Raw genomic sequence first — 20976 nt, 5'->3', positions numbered from 1 at the left:
AGTGCGCCGAACCAAACTCTACTGAGTGATGGGCAGCCACGGGTTACTAGCCAGAGGGATAGCCGAGGAGTAAAGCGACCGCCCACCTGTCAAGAGGGCCAGCTTCTTCCAGGCCCAGCTAGTCGTAGATACCATTTGTATATCCTGAGGGTCTAGGGAAGACCAGCGGCAGTATCGCCACTAGCAGGGTCGGGTCCGCCTCAGGCTTTGAGTATGGAATCCGGACATCGGGATGATACCAATGGTGTGCAAAACCGCACAGGGCCACTAAATAGTAAATTTGAAAATTAGGGACCCCAAACCCTCCCCGTTCATATGGCAGGGTCATTGTGTCCCAGCTGATCCTGCGCTACTGGCCCCCCCCAGACCATTCTGATGAGGGTGGTGTATAGTGTTTGGAAAAACGTATTGGTTAGTTGATTGGGAATGTTGTGGAACATGTACAGAAATTTGGGCTGCACCACCATTTTAATTCTAGCAACACGTCCCGCCAGTGAGAGAGGGAGTGTTAGCCACCTTTTAACTTGTGATTTAAGTGTACTTAGCGTTAGGCCATAGTTCAGACATACTAACTGCTCAGTCTCCCTATGTATATGTATTCCTAGATATTTAACCGATGTCTTGCACCATGTCAAGGGGATTGCGCAATCCAGGCTCACCGTTAAGGGAAACGCTTCTGACTTGCAACAATTTATGTGGATCCCAAAGACCCCCCAAACCGGATTACTTCTCTGATTATTGGCACCAGGTTCCCCTGGGGATGACGGACGTAAAGTATAATGTCGTCTGCATAGAGCGTTATTAGGGATGGATCCATTTTGAATTGCAACCCCTTATGGAGGTGGCGCTCTTGTAAATGCCAAATTAGGGGATCGAGTGCGATAATGAAAAGTAGGGGAGATAGTGGACAGCCCTGTCTTATGCCGCATGAAAATGTGAAGGACAGGGTGCAGTTTATTCGAAGTTGGGCCGTGGGTGGTGTGTAGAGTAGTGAAATTAGCTCAATAAAACCCTTTGGCATGCCCATCTTACACAGCGTGGCTAGTAGGAACGGCCATTCTAGGGAATCAAATGCCCTTTTGGGCATCTAACAGTGTGGCTACCACCGGGACGTCAGGCCGCATTTTATGCAGTACTGCAAATAAAGCGCATAGATTCAAGGACGTTGACTTATGCGGGACAAAACCTGACTGGACCGGTGAGATTATTTGATTGAGTAGGAGAGATAATCACGTACCATATTGGGGGACCACATCCAATAAAGCAGGAGCATCCAAGTGTAATATTGTGCAGCATAATGAGTGTAGGCTGGCAGAGATGGGTGATAGTGGCGCCAAACGTCTACTAAGTTGTGTGTTTCACAGCGTTCTGTCAGCGCCTGGCGTTCCTTGGGTCTAGAGTTGGGAGTGTCTGCGGTGCTGTCATGTTTAGGGTCTAGCAGTAAATCGAAGTTGCCCCCCCATGCAGATGTAATCCGCATCAACCTGCTCAGGCTTGCCATGCAAATTTTGAAATATGGGCTATCTGTGTTGGGTGCATACACACAAATAAAAGCCATGCTGTGCCTCATAAGGTGGCCTACCACCATGGTATAGCGTCCTTCGGAATCAGAGTGGATCATCGAGGGTTGAAAGGGTACACGCTTGTGTATTAAAATGGCGGTCTCCTTGACATATGTGCTGTAGTATGGGTAGTATCGGTAAACCCCCCCCCCGCATCAGGATGCTATCCAGGTGTTATTGCCTGCGGGATGTGCATTTCCTGCAGAAAGACTATGTCTGCCTTGTGTTTTTGCAGGTAGTGCATAACCAGTTTATCTTTTTTGTGCATTATTTAAACCCCTGATTTTCCAGGTAACTAGTGTTTGCTCCGAAAAATCGGCTAGCCTACCCTACATGGTAATGTGGGGCACTTAGTAAGGTCGGGTGTGTATGTCTAGTGTCGAAGTGTGTGGAAATTGGAAACCATAACAAGCAACCAACACAAACTTCCTGCTTAATTCTGTAGCCCCTACCTCCTACTTCCCCCCTAAAACAAGACATTATTTTTGCCATATTTCTAGTTATAGGGCACTAGAGACAATCTCAAACCTTTGTGTCATAATTCAGCCCGCTCATTATACATGTGTCACTGGAGGTCATACGTGTGGGCAACAGGTATTCCGAGGAGAAGAGATCTGCGCACCCCGGAGACACTCTTTGGCGGGGAGTCCGCAGGAGTATCAAAGAGTCGTGTTCTGCCCTCCACCACCACATAGAGTCGGGCAGGGTAGATAATGCAATATTTGAGACCCAGATTCCGTAGTGTGGCCTTGACTCCTGTGTTTTTACGTCAGGACTGCTGTGCCATGGCCGTAAAATCAGGATACAGGGAGACCAACGAGCCCTGCCAGGTCAGCGGGCCCTTCTCCCTTACCAGCCTCAATGCGGTGTCTCTGTCCTGGTAGTTGAGAAGTTGGGCAATTAGCAGCCTTGGGCGGCATCCCGGGTTAGGGCGGGGGCCCAGAGTGCGGTGGGCTCTTTCCACTAGAAAGGAGGTTGTGAATGGTTCCTTGCCAAATAGATCCGACAGGAGCGTTTCCACAAAGTGGTTCAGGCGGCCAGTATTTGTAGTTTTCCAGAACCCTCAGGGTACGTATATTAATGCGCCTGCTCTTCGCTTTACATCTTCTTTTTTCATTGCAACTGTTTTGAGGAGTTTTTTCATGCGATCTAGTTGTTTGGTCGAATGTGCAGCGCTGTCACCAAGGTCAGACACTCTAACTTCAACAGTGTCTAGTTTTTTGTCTTGGGTGTCTATACGGGCCCCCATTTTGTCCAGCCATTTATCCAGGGTGTTGAAGTGTCCATCTAAGGCTCTGAAGCCAGCCCTGAGCTCTACCATTAGGGCGACCGCTCCGGCCGGTTCCGTTTTGATTTGGCCCGCCGTGCCACCGCCCTCGGCCATCCTCACACCGGGGTCCACGGCCTTTTGGTTCACCAAACTGAAGTTGCCTATGTTTGGGGTCTCTGCGGACCATCTCATGCACCGTCAATGCCGTCGTCTGTGCCCCAAGCAGTCAGGCCCCCCGCTCGGGTAACTCCACCTAAGGGGGGTGGGGGGGCTGTTTACAGGACAGGACAGCCCGGACTAAGATCACACGCACAGAAATAATAAAAAAGGCTGTGCATCGGATGAATAGTAAGCATCAGAGAATGTGATTTTTAGGACTCCTTCGGAGAGGCCCAGCAACCCAAGCCAGCCAGCCTCTGAACGGTTTCAGGGAACCTCTGGATTTCTCTTAGCCTGGTGTCACCGAGGTGATATCCTTGTCTGAAGGCAGGGATTTCACTTAAGCACTTCATGTGTTGTGAGCATGGGGTGGGAGTGGGAAGATGTGCACAGCAGGGGAAAAGGGATGGCCCGTGCAGTTGATGCTTTTCCTTTGTAAAGTAATTTCTGCTGGCGTCATAGTCCAGGGTAGGCTGTCTGTGCACTTGTATGGAAGTGTATTCCATACAAGTGCACAGACAGCACACCCTGGGCTATGACGCCAGCAGGAATTACTTTAAAAAGGAAAAGCGTCACCTGCACTGGTCATCCCTTTCCCCCTGCGGTCTGTGCACTTGCATGGAATTCACATCCACGCCGCTGCTCACCAGATAAATGGTGAACAGGTTCATGGATCGGTCTCTTTTTGCATCCAAGGGTCAAGGCTGATTTGCATATGGCCATGTCTGAACTGGGGTGGAGTGGAGTGCAAAAGAACGATGGATTTAGGCCCAGATCTCTGTACTGGGGTGACATTGTTCTGCATTCTGTCCATCAATTGTTGTTTTTGCATTTGTCACCCCGAGTAGGATGGGTATGCTCAGACGTGAGTCCCATGCTCTCCACACCACTGGAGTCAAGCTATCCTGGCTGAAGACTGCCGATAGCCAGAAACCGGACCTAGGATGCTTGATTCCAGTCCAGGAAAGACATGGCTTGGCAGTTCAGGCTGTACTGTTCCCATGAGGCACAGGGTCAAGGCTGAATTGCATATGGCCATGTCTGATGGGGTGGTGTGGAGTGCAAAAAACGATGGATTTAGGCCCAGATCTCTGTACTGGGGTGAATGTATGACATTGTTCTGCATTCTGTCCATCAATTGTTGTTTTTGCATATCTATAGCAGTATCACAATGCTCACACAAAAAGTTTGAAAGCACAAATACATTACTCTCCTCTTGTTCATGGATATGCTCATCACAGCCGTCTTGCCAACCATGTAAATAGGTCAACATTCAGTGTTTATGAATTTAATTTAGATACCCATGTGACGGACAGATATTTGAGGTAAGTAACTTTTCCTTTACTGCTGCAGTTCAGACCCAACGCTAACCACAGCAATGGAAACAGTAGACACATGTTTTAAAGACGGTCTCCCTAGTTCACAAAGTGCAGTTGTCCTGATCTCGCTAACTGCCAAACTGATCAACAAGAGAGTTAACTCGGGGGAAATATGGGACAGATGATAATAGACAAACTGCATATGAAATATTAGGTGAGATTCTAAATGGCAATGACATCCACTCTATGGAACAAATGCTTGTTTCCAAGTGCATAGAAGAAAAATCTATTTACCTGTCAAATTAAACCTATTAAAACATTCAAGAGCCCACATCTAATTTCCCCCATTTTATCTAAGAAAAGGAATGAATGAAAGAATCAATGCAGGAGAAGTTATAAAGAAAAAAATAGCAACAGGCAAAATCTATAATAGTTAGACATGCTGGACAGCCATTGTATCCACGTGTGACATTGAATTTCTTTTGTATTTTTAGCACCAATTCATATAAATTCACCATATATTTAAATTGTGTGTATTTAAATGTATACTGTGCATATATTGTTTAACTCCCACTTACGATGCTCACTCCCTATTACTTACTTGTACATGTGAACAAATTCTACAAGCATACAGGCTTGCACAGACTCACCCACCGTTCACTTTCCACTAGTAGCACCTGCTCACAACTAAAGTCTAGAACATACAGAGGATGACACCAAATCGTAAGACTCCTTTTAAGGTTCTTTATTAGATTTTTTTCCAATATACCTGTATTGGAATATTAGGAGACAAAAAAGGCACAAACTCACATGAAAGAAAACGAAATCTAGTCAATTCTACAAAGGGTACATTGGACAGCACTAAGATCCATTCAAAATTTCCTGCTCGGGGTTTGAGAGGATTTCCCCACTAGAAGGGAACTATTTGGAATTAGCCATGCCTGCATCATTGTGCAGAGTGGCAGGAATTGTGACAACTCCGTGAGGGATGCATCAGATAACCAGGCTTGGCTCATAATGGGCTATTCCAAGCACGAATTAACAAGGAGCCACTCAATGAGAACCACATCAGTTACTGAGGCAGACTAAGTGTGAACTATGTCACAAAAACAGGCTCGATTCAATTAGGATGTCAGACACCCAGGTTCAACTCGATGAAATGATTTCAAGTCCTGGGGCTGACTCAAGAATGGTTCGGTCAGGAAAACAGGTACTCAGTCACTGGCAAAAATCATGGAAGTCTCAAGTATATTCTTTAAGAGAACTGAGGGCAGCAACCGAAAGTGATATAGGCAAGTACTGTTTACCCCACAACACATAGGCAGAGCCCATGTCTTCACACACAATTTCTTAGATGGTGCTACAGATCACTTGCCTCGAGCCAAAAACAGTTTAGGTTCATCATGCACTCCCAAAGCGACACACCACTCAAGAGTTCGCATGGCATAGATTCTTTAAATACATAGCTTGGCAATTGGGAAGTCACATTATTGCCAGTTGTAAATTGGACACAGTTAAGTGCAGACATTTTGAGACTAATTTTAATCTGAAAACAATCTTGCAGATATGCAGAAGGAATTGCACAGGTAACATTGCTTCATGGAAGCAGTGTAAGATTTTTCTAAAGAATAATTTTTCCAATGAATATTCTGTCTCACAAAAATAAAATTAAAAAGCTAGACCGCTGTTGTGTGCGGACTCTACCACCAAGGATTCCACTTTCAGCTCTGAGAATTTCCAAAACTTCACTGTGTGACGCGCAGCATTACGTGCATCTAAGCACTCAATGGCATGGCTTTCCCTAGCATTGAATTGTGTGAGGCTTGGCTGTGGGTAGATCTAGCATTTCATTGCATGGGGCTCTGCTGTGGATATATACAGCATTCCTCAATAAGCAGCTTATCATGGGCATCTATAGGGTTATAAAGTTTGGATTTTTGGAGCTGGACTGATTCTTCAAAACATGGATTCTGCATTAGGCAAATGATTGTTTTGCATACGGCATATATAAACTTCGGCTATGATTTGGTTTGGGTAACCATTTTGGAACCAAGTGGAAAGAACACATCTTAAAAGAGCTGAGTTTGCTATTTATGTTTTTTAATCATCAATTAATCACCCTCATGTCAGAGGCCTATGTGTACAGGCAATGCAGTTCAACAGTCAACCAGCTTTCAAGAAGAGACATATGCAGAATCTGCCGGTTTCCAGGAAAATGCTCTTGTTGGACCAGTCTTTGATAAAAGAGGCCTTTGCAGAACCAGGATGCTCCTCAGAAAATGAACTCCGCATAACAGGTCTATTCTGGGGAAGATGTCCTATACAACAGGACTTTTTCCAGGAAAAGAGTCCCCTAGAAATTGACGGTTGCCAAAAGGGATATTTGTGTACTATAAAACAGCTACATTCCTTCCGAACTAGGCTGCTGCTCAAGAAAATACCTTAAAAGAACCAGACAGCTCCTCAGAAAGTGTTCCGAAATTAAAATGCTCCTTAGAACGTGACCCCTGCAAAGCCAGTATTCATCCCTGTTAGAAACCCCTTAAAACCTAATTGCACCAGATTGGTCTGCTGTCATAGTCATTCGTGGAACCAGACTGTTACTGAGGAAGAGACTTCAGCAGAGACATTATTCCTTAGAAAATCCTTACGTCTAACAGGATTCCCAATAAATCTGTAACTTGTAGATTAAATATTTAATTATCCAAAACCTGGGATTCTCAATCAGATGCTTCAATACATTTACTGCACCTGGACACCCTGATTTGGGCATCAGTTGTGCTCTACAAATTCCAATCCATTTATTTATATATATATAATGGACATCCTATCCCGAATTAGTCTTTAGTCCTTACACGCTTGTCGTCATAATTGGTACATTACATTGCATCACACAGAGGATGGATTTACTTTTGTCGTTCAACTGTCATATGACAAGTTAATAGACCCTTAACGAAGAAAGAGCCATTGTCACAATTCCTATTGCAAGGATCAAGATTGGCATGAGAAACAATGAGCACGTTACCTCTAAGAAAGGGACCCTCCACCCCATTATACGCCCCTCCTCCATACCACCAAGACCACTACATGTTTTATTGTAGCCCATGTGTGTTCAAGAGATGGCTCAGTATTCTGGTGTCTCTAACCTGCTTCCAGACCAGCAAACCAAAGCCTTCAGAAGAAAAGGACAACAAGTAGTCTCAGAGAAGAGGAAGATGCCTTGTTATTCTGACCTCTACAGGCACGCTATTGCTGCCATTCAGTTTTAGGAGTGAAGCACATAGAGGGAATGCATGGGTCGGGGACGGGTGTACTCTTACGAACAAAAGCGCTCTTGGACTAGGAATGTCTGCTAACACCTCAGGAATGCTTTCAAATATTACCGTCATCTGCCATATTGTTTGGATACAAAGTTGGTATGATGCTATAGGTCGCTCTCTGAGATGCTCCTAGTTGTACAGGAGACAGTGAACAAACCTTCTTCTAGGAGCTGTTAAGGTATGTCATCATTCAACTGTATTCATGGAACAACAAAATGCTGATGGACAGTCACCTACCAAGAAAGCCTTGATGAGTCATATAGGACTAGGAAACAAGGTATGGGCAGGCTAGCTAGTATGGGCCAAGTGGAATGTATGCGTAGGACGTTTACTCACAGAAGTTGAATAGACATTCCAGTAAGGATGGGAAGCAGCAATTTACAGTGAACTGCACCCTGTAGGTAGAAGTTAACCTCATGCAGGGTTCTACTATCATCACCCTTACTATACAGTCAGATACTCCACGGGTTACAATACCTTTAGATCTTCCCCATCCCTCTATTAATCCCACCATAGGGCATTGGGCAGGAACCAAGGCATAAATGAATCCCGGTTCAAAGAAAACAAAATAATCCGTTTAAAATTACAAAATTATAGATTTGCTAAAAGGGTGACAGAGAAATCAAAGTGAGGCACGAGCACACTGCTCAGAACACGAAGAAATAAAAGGAGTGAATGGGAATATAGCAAGAACATCAGAGCTGCACAGGGCGAGCACCAGCCCTGCCAGAGCTCAGGATTTGTTGGGATTAATACTGGACTCATCTGCTCACAATATTAAAGGGCATCTAGTATTAGCTACAGGAGGTTTCCAATGTCTGCCAACGCTGGGAGAAGGCTGGATCCAGTGTTGGGCATCACTCCAAAGGTAGAGCCACTCAGCCTCCCTGTCGGCTGGTCTCGCACTCTGTGGAAAAACGAGATCAGAACATAAAAGACATTCTAAAGCCAATTCTTGATTTAATTTGTAACCTAGGATATTCTACACCTTTGTGCAGGTTGCCAGATCACATTTTGTCCAAAGAACATTCATTTTACAAAAATATATTATTTTAAAAACATTTTTTATTGCTTTCTTCATGTCTATGTAATTTCGCATAAACTATGGTATCAGCACAAAGAAATTGCATGAATTTTGGCTTTCCATCACATTTCCTCTTTATTCTGTAGTTAAGACACCTATGGAACATTAGGAGTATGGCATCTACACCATCCCTCCCTCATTCAGTCTTTCACATGTTTATCTCGATTCATTATCCCCTTTGTCACCATCAAGCTCTCAATCACCTTTTATCAGGAGTACATGGTTATTTGGTTATTACATTTAGTCCATATTTCGTATCTCACACCATTGTCTACAAATCTTTTGGAATTTTTGGGGATACCCCCTGCTCTATTATATTTCTTGTTTAATCACCCCACATCAGTCCAAAGCTAGAAGCCATTCATTATATGTTCTCTCAATCTTTGAAAGTAATTCCCCTGCAACTTATCATTGCCTAATCTCCTCAACCTCATCTGCTAACCCCGCCAACCAACTATATGACCTCCTATACCCCTCCACTAATAATCAACCCTGTTATTCATGTAATCTACCCCAAAGAAACTGGAACAGATGCATAGAATGGTTTGGGTGCACGCACAAGTCTAATCTGACTAACCAATAACACTGGACTAACCTTGGGTTCTGGAGCAGCGTGCTGCCCAGTTTAAAGCGTTTCAAAGGCTTGCAAGGGATAGTAAGCGCTACATAAATGCAACTACAATACAATCACAAAATGTTGGTACCTTTTTCCCATGCCAGGACCGTGCTATGTTCCTGGCCAATACTAGTCCCACATTACATAGCAACAGTTTGTGCTTGGGTGGCAGTTGTTCTGCCCATATACCTAATAAAATTATTCTGGCATTCCTTTAGATGAATACATCAGTGATGTCATTCAGTTGGCTGACATTTGTTCTCCAATATTTGCCGATTCACAGACCATCCTACCATGTGTGAATAAAAGTTCCATCATTACGCACTCCTTTCAACAAAGGTTGGATTGGGTGCGTCCCCTAGCCCTGCATTTCACCATAGTGGAGTACATGTGATGCAAAATTTGCAATTGTAGTAATCAGAACCCTGCCTTGACAGCTACTTAGAGGGGGACCAAGATGCCTCTTCTCATTCTTGGGCTTCTGTTTGGACAACGTCCTTTTCCCATTTTTCTTTGAGAAATCACTCACCGGATGTACTGATTTTGGTTAAAGTTTTGCATATCTGCTGTATGCAAGTCTTTTTTCTTTAGTAATTCAGTCAGGAATCTGTTTTCAATTGGGTATAAATCCTGAATTTCTTTAAGTTGATCCAAGTATCTCCCCAGAGCACATTTTTATTGGGTATACCTGAAGTTTTGTTATCACACACTGAATATTCCTCTTTCAAATATTTTTTAATGGTTTAATCAAATCTTCCTTTCAATGAGCTCCTATTTTGCAAATCCCTATTGCATTCTATTTCTTAATGGCAGTGAGTTCCACCACTTCCTTTAGAATGTGACAGTCTTCTAGGAGGGAGGTCCTCCTGGTAATGACCTCAGACAATTCTATCATGTGTGTAGTTGGTCGCCATGCTAATCTGACCATATGTCTGAGATCGGGCCATAAAGGAGGGTTCCAACATATATCAGTGGTGGATACCCAGTTCTATTATTTTCTGTGTAGACTGTACGGGTTCCTCGAGAGGTGTGAAGATCCATTTGTTTAATGTTACCATCTGTGCTGCCCAGTAATATGTGCAGTTGTCAGGGGAGCACCCTCCTTCGTATGGTTTGGCAAGTGATACTTGTGGTATTTTTCCATCTCAGAATAGGGGTCTCAACAGCCCGTGGACTTAAGAGACAAATCCCTTTGGAACGGAAAATGGGATGATCTGGCGTATAGAAAGGAACAGTGGTAGAGTTGTCTTTTTGTCCATTACCGTTTGCCCCATTAACGACAAGGGGAGACTTTGCCAGAGATTTGAACCAGTCTATGGCCACCTGTAGGTTCCATTTATAGCACTTTCAATGGTCTTGTGTGATATATATGCCTAGGTATCAGCAACCCCCTTGATCAGTTTGTAAAAGGTATTGCCAGTTGAATCGTGGTGCCCATGGAGTTAGCAGGTAAATTGTTGAGATGCAAACACATTTTTATTATAATTCATATCTACAGGCAGCATTTATCGTCTAATTTAATTATACTCCAATTACAATACAAATCATCATAGAGAAGCAAATTGGCCCAGGTAGTCTTTTTAATACTGAAAAACGCACGATAACAAGTTAGGTCAGCAGAAGCTTCAGTGAATCATGTGGCACTGACACTGTATGGCAAAAGGGAAACCCATAGCACAATGCAGTATTAGGCAGTCCTCAGTTCATTTTGATACCATTGTGGAAGAAGGATAATAGTCGCTGACCCACACTCCACTCTATTCTGCTGGCTTCATTGGTAGGTGAGCAGGTTGTGTATTTATTTCATAAATATACCCATGAATGAGAAGACGCTATTTACCTGTAACAATAGTTGTGAATCCTAAAACTCTTCCAGATTCACATTATGTGTTTATTTTGCCATCCAGTGATTTGGTCCAGAAATATTCTTAAAATTAGACAAAGTTTTATTTCTGTGTTTCGACCATAGACAGAGCCAGTATGACTCCCTAAGATGTGAAACGTAAGCCCGCAATCCCCCAGAAAATAGCTGCCATCTTCATATTCTTGATCCTCTGCATGGAGTGTGCGTACTCAGGATTTATGTTTATTATTACTTTAGTAAACTTTCCTCACCCTACTTCACTGGGTGGTGGGAGGTCTGCACATAAAAGTGTTTCATGCTGTAAAACTATTGTTACAGGTAAACAGGTTTCTTTTTTAGCATTAGCCCATTCTAGATTCACATGGTGTCCATAGATTACATACTGGTATTCCTCCTTTGTGGAGGAGGGTCTGAAGCATGAGTAGTGTCGAGCAAGTGTTTTAAAACAATTTGACCCTTCATAAAATCTACTTAATATTGTTTTATAGGTGACCAGGTTGCTGCTGAGCAAATTAATTCAAATTGATGATTTATAATTGGTTCCCACATATTTCAAGAAAAATTATGTTTTAATATATTCTTTACGAGCACGTTTATGTATAAGATGGCGGTTTATAGAAAATTGCGATATATGCATGTATTAATGGAATTTGAAATGTTGTTTCAGTGTCATGTTACATGCAGTGGTTCAAATGGAGGCTTCATGTGACCCGATAATATATGTTAATTTCAAGATGGCGTTGAAATCGACAGAGAACATTATCTTAGCTCCCGCCAGTGACCTGTTAATAACAAAATTGATAAACAGTACTTTTTCGCTGACAGCTCGTGTGTGCTGCAATTTGTACACATAATGATGCATAAGTAAGTTACAGCCAAGTAGACACATCAGTCATGGAACAAAATATGTTTCATTTATTCAAGTAGCCCAATGAGTTAATACCCAAAAACATAATATTTTTCACTTTGTTGCAATACACTTCTGTGTTGCAAATTTTCTTCCCTTTTAACATCTTCATGTATGATAGATTCGATGCACTTCCAGAGTCATGCTGCCAATTTTAAACCCTTGAGCTCTAGATCTCTAGGTGATAAATCTTTCCTTCACTCATTCTAAGCAAGTGTGGAAAAACAGGCAGTCGCTGCATAGTTTTTTTGTGCCACAAAAGGTATGAACACCACGTCTATCATGTGGTCTCAGGTGCAAAGACCACATCTCGTTAAGCACTACAATGACTGCCAGTTAAGCTGCTTATTCAGTTTAAAACTCAGCATCATGCACCAGGCCTGCTACTAGATGAGACTTCATTTCCTCTCACATGTGATAACTCATTATATTCTTGAGAACTCCACCACTGAAAAGACCAATGGTTTCTTGTGGTTACATGTTTTAACTATGCCAGAGAAGACAGTAAATCCTACAGAATTTTCGGTCCAGAGCTCTGGAACAATTTGTTTGGATCTCTGGCATCTATCACATTTTAGAAAAATTCTGCAGCACCTTGAAACTGTTGTGTCCCTGGCCTCCATGCTTTTAAGGTGCCCTATGAACAACAAGTCTTTAGAAATAATTTAATATCTGCCAAGACCACTGTAGCGCTAATGGTATCCTGATGCCTACCAGAGGCATCACTTGTATTAGTGGAAATGCACAGGAAAAAATGCCATACCAGTTTAGTGATGGCGCATTCTTCAGAGATTATAAGTGCAGATAACTTGAAACACCTTTTAGGCACTCTGGGTTTTCGTTTGAAGCAAACAGATTTACCTTTCATGTTGCCAATGTTTGTCCATATCTTTGACAACTCTGAAATATTTCACTTTAGTGAGCAATGGCTATCTACTCAGAGTATCTGCCTTTATATTTTGACCTGTGCAATTAGCATTCACCAATGTAATACAGTGTTTTATTAAGCAGTGCCAGATGTGTAGACCCAATTTTGAGAGTGTATAATTGTGTTCCACCTTGCTTGTTTATATAAATCATAGCTGTGGTACTGTCAATCTGTATTTCTGGTATCTAATTCGAACAACATTTTAGTGCTAAAAACAGTGTCCTTCATTTTAAGACATTTATAGACTTATTTAGGCGTGATGCCCAGCAGCTTTCTGCTTACAGCTGGCCTAGAAAAACACCCCATCGTGTGTGTGATGCTTTAGTTGGTACTGCCACAGTGAAGGTCTGGCTGTGCCAACAGTCTGCCTTTTGTCTTGTTTTTGTGCAACCAACACTTTAATTTGCTTTGCACTTTGCATATGATAACCATTAAACTCTCCCAGAGCTGTAGTGTCTGAGACCACTGGTTTGATAACTATTCCTGCAGTGGCCACTTAGGAAGTGGTGCATGTTTTATTAGGTTTACTCATTGCAAAAACAATCATGTATTCCTCTTTCTTTAGTGATAATGTTCCCCTACACTTGTATCTCACAACATGCACTGATATAGTTTATAAACAAATGTGGATATCTTGGGGGGCATGGCTTGACCCCCGAAGTGTCATGGCAGACCCGATGTGAGCACCGCTCCGACGCGGGACTCAGTTGCATTATTTGAGCCTCATTTGACCGTTTTTTCTGCAACAGGTGGCGGTCGTGGCTTCATGAAGGTGCGGTGAGTCCCCGTGTTGCTTTTGGAGCGATTCTCTTCAATTTTGAGCCAGTACGCCGCGGCGGTAATTTATACCTCAGAGAGACGCGGGCGCCCGCCATTTTGTATCACGGCGCTCGCGTTATTTCTTTTTTACTGTTTTTGAGCTACGGTGGACTACAATGATATTATTCATAATTCCTTCACTTGGAATAATCTCTGTGCATTGAATATCTCACAAAAATGCCACTTTAAAACCATTTTTGATATTCTTTTGTGGCAATGGAACAGTTTTTCCTCTCAGTGACTCTCTGCTTGAAGATTTGATAACCTCATACTGATGTGCATTTGTCGCTATTGCTCACTTTTGTAGCCTTAATTACCTGATACATACTGAAGAATATGATTGTATAATCTTTCCCTCAACATAAGAAGTAATTTATTTTCCTCTACATTTTTCAGGTGTACTTGTTAGCTGCTGCATAATATAAATTGATCCTTTGGCTAACAAACTACATCTTGCTAGATCCTCTTCATCTGGTACAAAACCGAATAGGCAGAAAAACGACCGGCCTTCTCCTATCATCTCTTCACAGAATCCAGTTTTGGACTCTATATTAGATGAGGTACGTGGCCTTCAACCTTTTATGTCCACTACCAATGAAAAATTAAAACAGATTGAGGAAAGATGGATTGTTATCGAGGGTAAGGTACTGGAACTTGAATGGGTAAGCGACATACAAGATGTTTCTTCAATGATTGCACCACTTGAGCAAGAAATCCACAAGTTAAAAATCCACACTGAGGACCTTGAAAATCGTAATCGCAGAAATAATCTACGCCTTTATGGTCTTCCGGAGAATATTGAAGGTCCTGACATGATAGCATTTCTACAGAAACTCCCTCCAGAACTTTTAGATCTTCAGTCATCGCCATCTTCCCAAAATATACAGAGAGCACATCATCTGGGCCGTCTACTTCAAACAAACCACGTGGAATTATAATGCTTTTCCTGGAATTTACCGAACTTATGCACGTCTTGAGGGCTGTAAGGCTTAAACGTCGTCTTATCTGGTCGGGCCATAATATCTTTATCTCTCAAGATGTTTCCAATCCAACAAATGCTCGGCGCCAAGAGTTTCTTGCTTTACGCCCTCAAATGAGGCATCTCAACATCCAGTATGGAATTCTTCACCCGTGCCTCTGTAAAATCACACAGGATGGATGGTCACGGTCCTTTGATGATCCTGATAAACTTAGACTCTTTCCTAACAACATTTCCTCTTGTGTCATGGATACTAATGCTTGACTTTTCTTATATTTCAGGATCGCTAATATGTTTCCAAAAGTTTGCTTAATTAATATTCTTTAATTGTTGGTTATCTTCATCTTCATGAGGTTCTCATTTTCTCTGTTCTTTTCTATCATTGGTGTCCGTGTCCTTTGACGTCACTATGCTTCTATCATGTCGAACATTCTTTTCTTTACAGATCTGGATTTTAATCCTTGATCTGTCTACTTTTTTCTTCCTTCCGTTTCTTCCTCCTTTTCTCTGTCTTTTTTCCTTTTGTACCTATTGTTTCTTCTCTTTTTTGGTTTTGCTGTATGTTAAATGTTTTATTTCTAGTAATATTTTTTCTTCATCACATAATAAACGGTGTCATTCTTTTTCATTACGTTGGTCCTACAGTTTCATGTTCCTGTTTCCTCATGTACTCCCTAATCCAACACCATGATTAACGTTGTCTCGTGGAATGTTCGTGGACTAGGTCATCCTGTCAAGGGTCAAAAGGTATTGTCTCATTTAGCTAAACTCAACGCCCAAGTTGCTTTTTTGCAGGAAACCCATTGCAATGACGTAGAATCCCTTAAACTCAAACGCCAATGGGTCAATCAAATTGTTTTTTCTTCTGCTACTGATCGTCATGGTGGGGTTGCTATACTATTTCACAAATCTATTAATGCCCAAATATTATCATCAGAATGCGATTCCAATGGTCGTTGGGTACTGGTGGACGCTATCATCAACAAAATGCAAATAACCTTTTTCAATATTTACGGGCCGGTTAAATCAGATCCTGAATTTTGTCATTCTATAAAATTGAAATTATTATCTATATCCAATTCCAATATAGTGGTTGGTGGTGATTTTAATAACTGGTTGGACCCTTTTTCTGACAGAAAATCTAAATTTAAATCAGATAAAACCCACAAATCATTTCAGTCTGCCTTTCCATCTTGATCTTTATTTGTTATATGGAAAACATGTAATCCTGATGCCTCTGAATTTACTTTTTTTTCTCCTGTACACCATACAATGTCCCGTATTGATTATATTTTAATCTCTAAATCTTTACTACTGTGGAAAAGTAAATTTTGCCATGTTCTGTGTCCCTACGTGTCATCCATCATATGTTATCTGTGCATGATTAATATGCCTATGTATTCCCTATGTTCGATTAATGACGCAATTACAGTTGTGTCCACCTCTAGTATGCCAATTTCCAGTTCTCGTGAATACTACGAATATCAGGCCTATGTAAAGCTACGTTGCCACGTTTCTCAGTGTGCACGTTATTTCATTGTAAAGTTCCCGTTTCTAGGCCTCAAAAGGGCCTGGACACCAGATTCAGCTCCTGTCTCCTGAAGCCTCGCTGAGGAGCGATACAGCCCCCACCTGTATCCTCGACCCTTCACTTACTTCCTGCCTCGCAGTGCCCGGCTCAGCCTGGCTCTGCCTCTAAGTCTGCCAAGAGTATGTTATGATTCCAGTTATCAGTTCAGTCCTCCTTCTCTGCATTCCTAAGCTAATGAACCGCATCAATAGTTTCCGTCATTGTCTAGCCTTTACGTCTCCACGTTAGAGAAATACTGCATTTAATGGTCATTTAATATTCTTCATCACGCACTACATGTAGAATAATGCATTCTCTAGTCTTAGAGTCTGTTCGCCTTTACCCCGATAACTTTTGGATTCTATCAACATGTTCTCTAAACATCAGATACTAGATACTGCTTAGGTACATGTCGCCCTGACTCTCCAGACTTCAGTCTCTGCTCCTAGCACAGAGTTCGAAGCCCCCAGCTTCTCCTAGTAACACGTCATTGCCAGTTTGCGCGCACCATTAGGTCAGAGGTCCCGGCTCCTTAGGTAGCCCGCCCCATTTATGACATAGTCTGTTACGTTTGCATCACATGTCTATGTATACGCCTCTGTTACACCTACTTTCACCCTTATCTTTCGCGACTGCTATTGACCACACCCACTGCTCCGCCTATCATATGTATTGTAATGCAACTGTTTTAATATATATACTTGTGTACTGTTATTAAAGTGAGCACGCCGATTCCGACCCTGCCCCCGGCAGCGCTGCCATCCTATTCCTGTGCAGGTTGTCCTGTTCCTGTCCTTTATGCTGTAATAAACCTGCAAACTCCTACTACCTCGAATCTTGACTCTTATTTATTGAGCTATCTGTTATTGCTATGCCTAGACAAAAATAGATCCGGTATTATTTATTTATATACCACATAATGGCGCCCGAACAGGGACTTGCCCTTTCCCCACGCGTCGGTGAAGCCACGCCGACCCCCTGACCCTCTGCAGTCGTGACGGAACTCTTCTGCGCACCGGCAGATATTTCTGCTTCAAGTATCCCTCAGGCCCACGGAGGAGACGGAGGAGGCGGTCCAGCATCCAGACGAGACGGTGGAGGAACGCGGCGAGTCCCGACCAGAGCCCAAGCCGAGAGTCCAAGGTCCGAGGTATCCGGAGGCCCACCCGTAACAGAAGTCCGAAGTTCGTCCGTCCGGCGTCGAAGCAGTCCAGTCCAGTCCGAGGCCTTCCGTTCTTGCTGCCCGGTGAGTACCGTTGCTGGGGTAGTATCTAGACAGGGTCAATCTAATTGACTCTGGTCCGTGGGTTGGTGGTACACAGACCCACAAACGAAGTGTCCACTTCGGTGGATGCGGGTCCTGACGTGTCTCTGTATGAGACCGGTAAGTTTCGTACTGTTTCAGCAGTGCATCTAGTTTCTGTTCTAGTCAGTTCTGTTCTTGAGAAAATTCATGTATTCTGTTTTCCGTATTCCAGGTGGTATTCTGTTCAAACTGTTATTCATAATGTTCTTCATGTATTTTAATGTCGTGGTATGAGTGCGAAGTGATTCTCGTGTTTATTGTGTATTGTATTGTGTCCAGATTATAGTTCAGTCATGCCGCTATTTTCAAAACTGCGTCAGTTAAAATCCAGAAAAGGTCTGCTAGAAGCAGCAGTTCCTGTTCCGCCTAGGGACAGTCCAGGTCATTTTATGTATCAGAAGCATGGCATAAGCGCCATATTGTATCTAGATTTATGGGTAGAGTATACCAAACAGTTAGAGGAAAAGTATAGATGGCCCGTATCGGGCACATGGGATGCCGAGTGCATCATGAGAGTAGAAGAAGCATTATGGAAAAAGAAAGCCAGACAGTCACAGAAAGATGCCATTGAGTTATGGCGCAAAGAATCTCATAAAAGAACTGAAAAAGAAATCAGAAAGTCTGAATTAAGTAGAGAATCCTTGGAACGAGCCCAGGAAAGGGAATTAATCGAGATTGGTGAACGAGTCAAAACCGAACAGACAGACAGACAGACAGAGGAATGCCCTCATTAAGGGTATGTACCCTCTTCTTGCCGAGGGCTTGCCAAAAGCGACCCCAGAGGCATCCAGTAATTTCCCGCCACCACTAGTTCCGACCAAGCTACGTCACAAACCGACCGCAGCTGATATTTTCATTTCGTCCTATTTGGACGACACAGTCCCAGAATACGCAAATCCTGTTCCTACTCCGCCAGTCCCTGTAAATCAGGCACTTCCCGCTCCTCCAGACACCGGAGTACCTGTTACGGTACCCCCGGTCCAGCCCGCCATACAAGTCCAGCCTACATTTCCATTTCCCACTCTGCCAGGACGAAGAGCATCAGTAGACGACTCTAGTTTAGGGGCCGCAGGGGGAGGTCCTCCTCAAACCCCGCCGCCACACAAGCGTTTAACGTTAGCCGAATTACATGCACAAGCGTCACAGCGTACGCCCAGGTATCAGTCTGTTGCAGAAATAAGAAAAGCCCTTACCGAATGTGGCTATGATCCAGTCCCAGGCGAGGATAGTATGGTTTTGTATTCATTACGCGTGAGAAAGGTGACCGAGTATCTAGTCACCCTACCAGATATGAAAGAAGATCTAGACAGAATATATCGTTTCATCCGTACAGGGAATGATCCAGAAAGTATTAGTGACGTCATGTGCCAAAGAAAAGTTGAAGTCCAGCTCATGATATTAAAGTTTCTGATTAATTGTCTAATAAGGGAACAAGATTATCCGACCAAAGATCGAGCCGAAATGAAAGTCCTGACAAGGTGGAGTGATAATATAGCCGAGGGTAAACACAAGACTATCAGTAGTATAGAGAGTATGTACAAGAAAATCCGTAAAGAAATAATAAAGTTACACGAACAACGTAAAGCAGCACAAGTAAGCGAGAAAGAAAGTAACTCTGATACTGAAGAGGTAGAGGACGAGAATCCCGACAGAATAGCGTATGTAGGAAAATCTAGATTTCCAGATCGCCATTTACGTCTAGAACACAAGCCAGTTTTTCACCATCCAGCACCAGAACAAGGTTCTCTAGAACAAGTATTCCAAGCTACCGATCACATTCTGAAGTCACGAATCGGTTATAGCGAGTTAAGTACCATGCATGAACAAGAACTAGTCCGATCAGCAGTCCGATGGATTACTGATTCTACCACTTTTCCAGACGAAATAGTGGCACAAATGTTTCTGAAATTGCCCCCAGCCGAGCAACGACTGGCGGGTATGTATATGATCCAGCACCTCATTACATTGTATGAGGGTCAACATTCTGATCCAGGTCCGTTACACGATGTCCTGAACGAGTTACTCCAGTACAAATGGAAAGGTTTAGGTACTGATTTGATTAGTGTCATTCTAGAACAGCGCCACAAATACAGAACGTTTTTGAACCCGCATTTTGTTCATGTCTCACCCCCAGAAAGTAAACCCTTTTACATAGACAGACAGAATCCGTTACGAGAAGTGCATCCAGTTAAGACAGACGGTGGTGAAATGCAACGAGTGTTTGTTTACACCCCTATCACAAAGATGGAACTCTTAGAGATGAAAAAGTTAATTCCCTGTCATGATAAAGATCCAGCAGGGTTCCACCGAGAATTAAAAGACATGCTCCGTATGGGAGAATACACGTATCCAGATATTATTAAAATGTTAAAAGTCCTGTTGCCCGCAGGGGTATATGAGAAACTCAAAGAAAAAGAATGGGAGGTGGGAGAGAAAAAGATCGATTGGGCAGTTCTAGAAGCCGAAGATAAGGCACGAGTACCAGGTACCGGTCTTGGAGATAAATGTAAAGAACTACCAGAATTATTAATACAAGTTTTACCCAGATTATTGACAACTAGAAAGGAAGACTGGGATGCAATCTCAGCCTGTAAACAGAAACAAGACGAAGATATTAGTGATTATTATTCCAGATTTGAGAAATGTTTTAGCATCAACAGTGGCCTCAAGACCAGTAGCGAATCATACCCTCATCTTTTTGTTACTAAATTAGTCGAGAATTCAAGTCCACAAATTAAAAACCGAGTTTTGAAAGTCGAAAGTACCTGGCAAGCTAATACCCCGTCCCAGATGTTACAGATGCTCCAATATCACCAGAATAGAATCAGAGAAGAGCAAGATCACGAGAGGAAACGTATGAAAGACACGAAAATGAAAGTACTAGTTGCACAATCTGTTCCTCAAGACAGTCAGAAGAGGGGTCCAAATCAAGCCAGTCATCCTGCAGCTCCCGTTAAAGGGAACTGCAATTATTGTAAACAGCCAGGTCATTTTATAAACGAGTGTGCAGTTCTGAAACACAACATAGCTACCGGTAAGACTAAAGAAAGACCACGTCCGCCGAGACAAGAACAAGTTACACAGACTCCTCAGTCACAGAATGCACCACAGACAGTTACAGCACCGCAGCCTATCGCTGCAACACAGCATGTTACACAGCAGATGTACCAGTATGCACAGTCTGAGTATCCAGAGTATCAGCCATATTCATGAAACAGCCTAGAGAGGGAGGTAGGCTTGCCTCTCATCGAGATACCTGTAGATCAAGAAGGT

General features: G+C 42.9%; 1 protein-coding gene across 1 annotated transcript in view; it reads right to left on the bottom strand.

The window, feature by feature from the left end:
* Positions 1-5040: 5040 nt before the first annotated feature.
* PITPNA (phosphatidylinositol transfer protein alpha) overlaps positions 5041-20976 on the bottom strand; it is a 188307-nt gene continuing 172371 nt past the window's right edge. The window contains exon 12 of the mRNA XM_078680168.1: positions 5041-8537. The gene's annotated coding sequence lies outside the window, so the exon portion shown is untranslated. The remainder of the gene's footprint in view (positions 8538-20976) is intronic.

This window comes from Lissotriton helveticus, chromosome 3_1 (assembly GCF_964261635.1).
Source record: "Lissotriton helveticus chromosome 3_1, aLisHel1.1, whole genome shotgun sequence".
Lineage (NCBI taxonomy): Eukaryota > Metazoa > Chordata > Amphibia > Caudata > Salamandridae > Lissotriton > Lissotriton helveticus.
The sequence above is the reverse complement of the archived record's forward strand: the minus strand, read 5'-3'. Positions and strand labels throughout refer to the sequence as shown.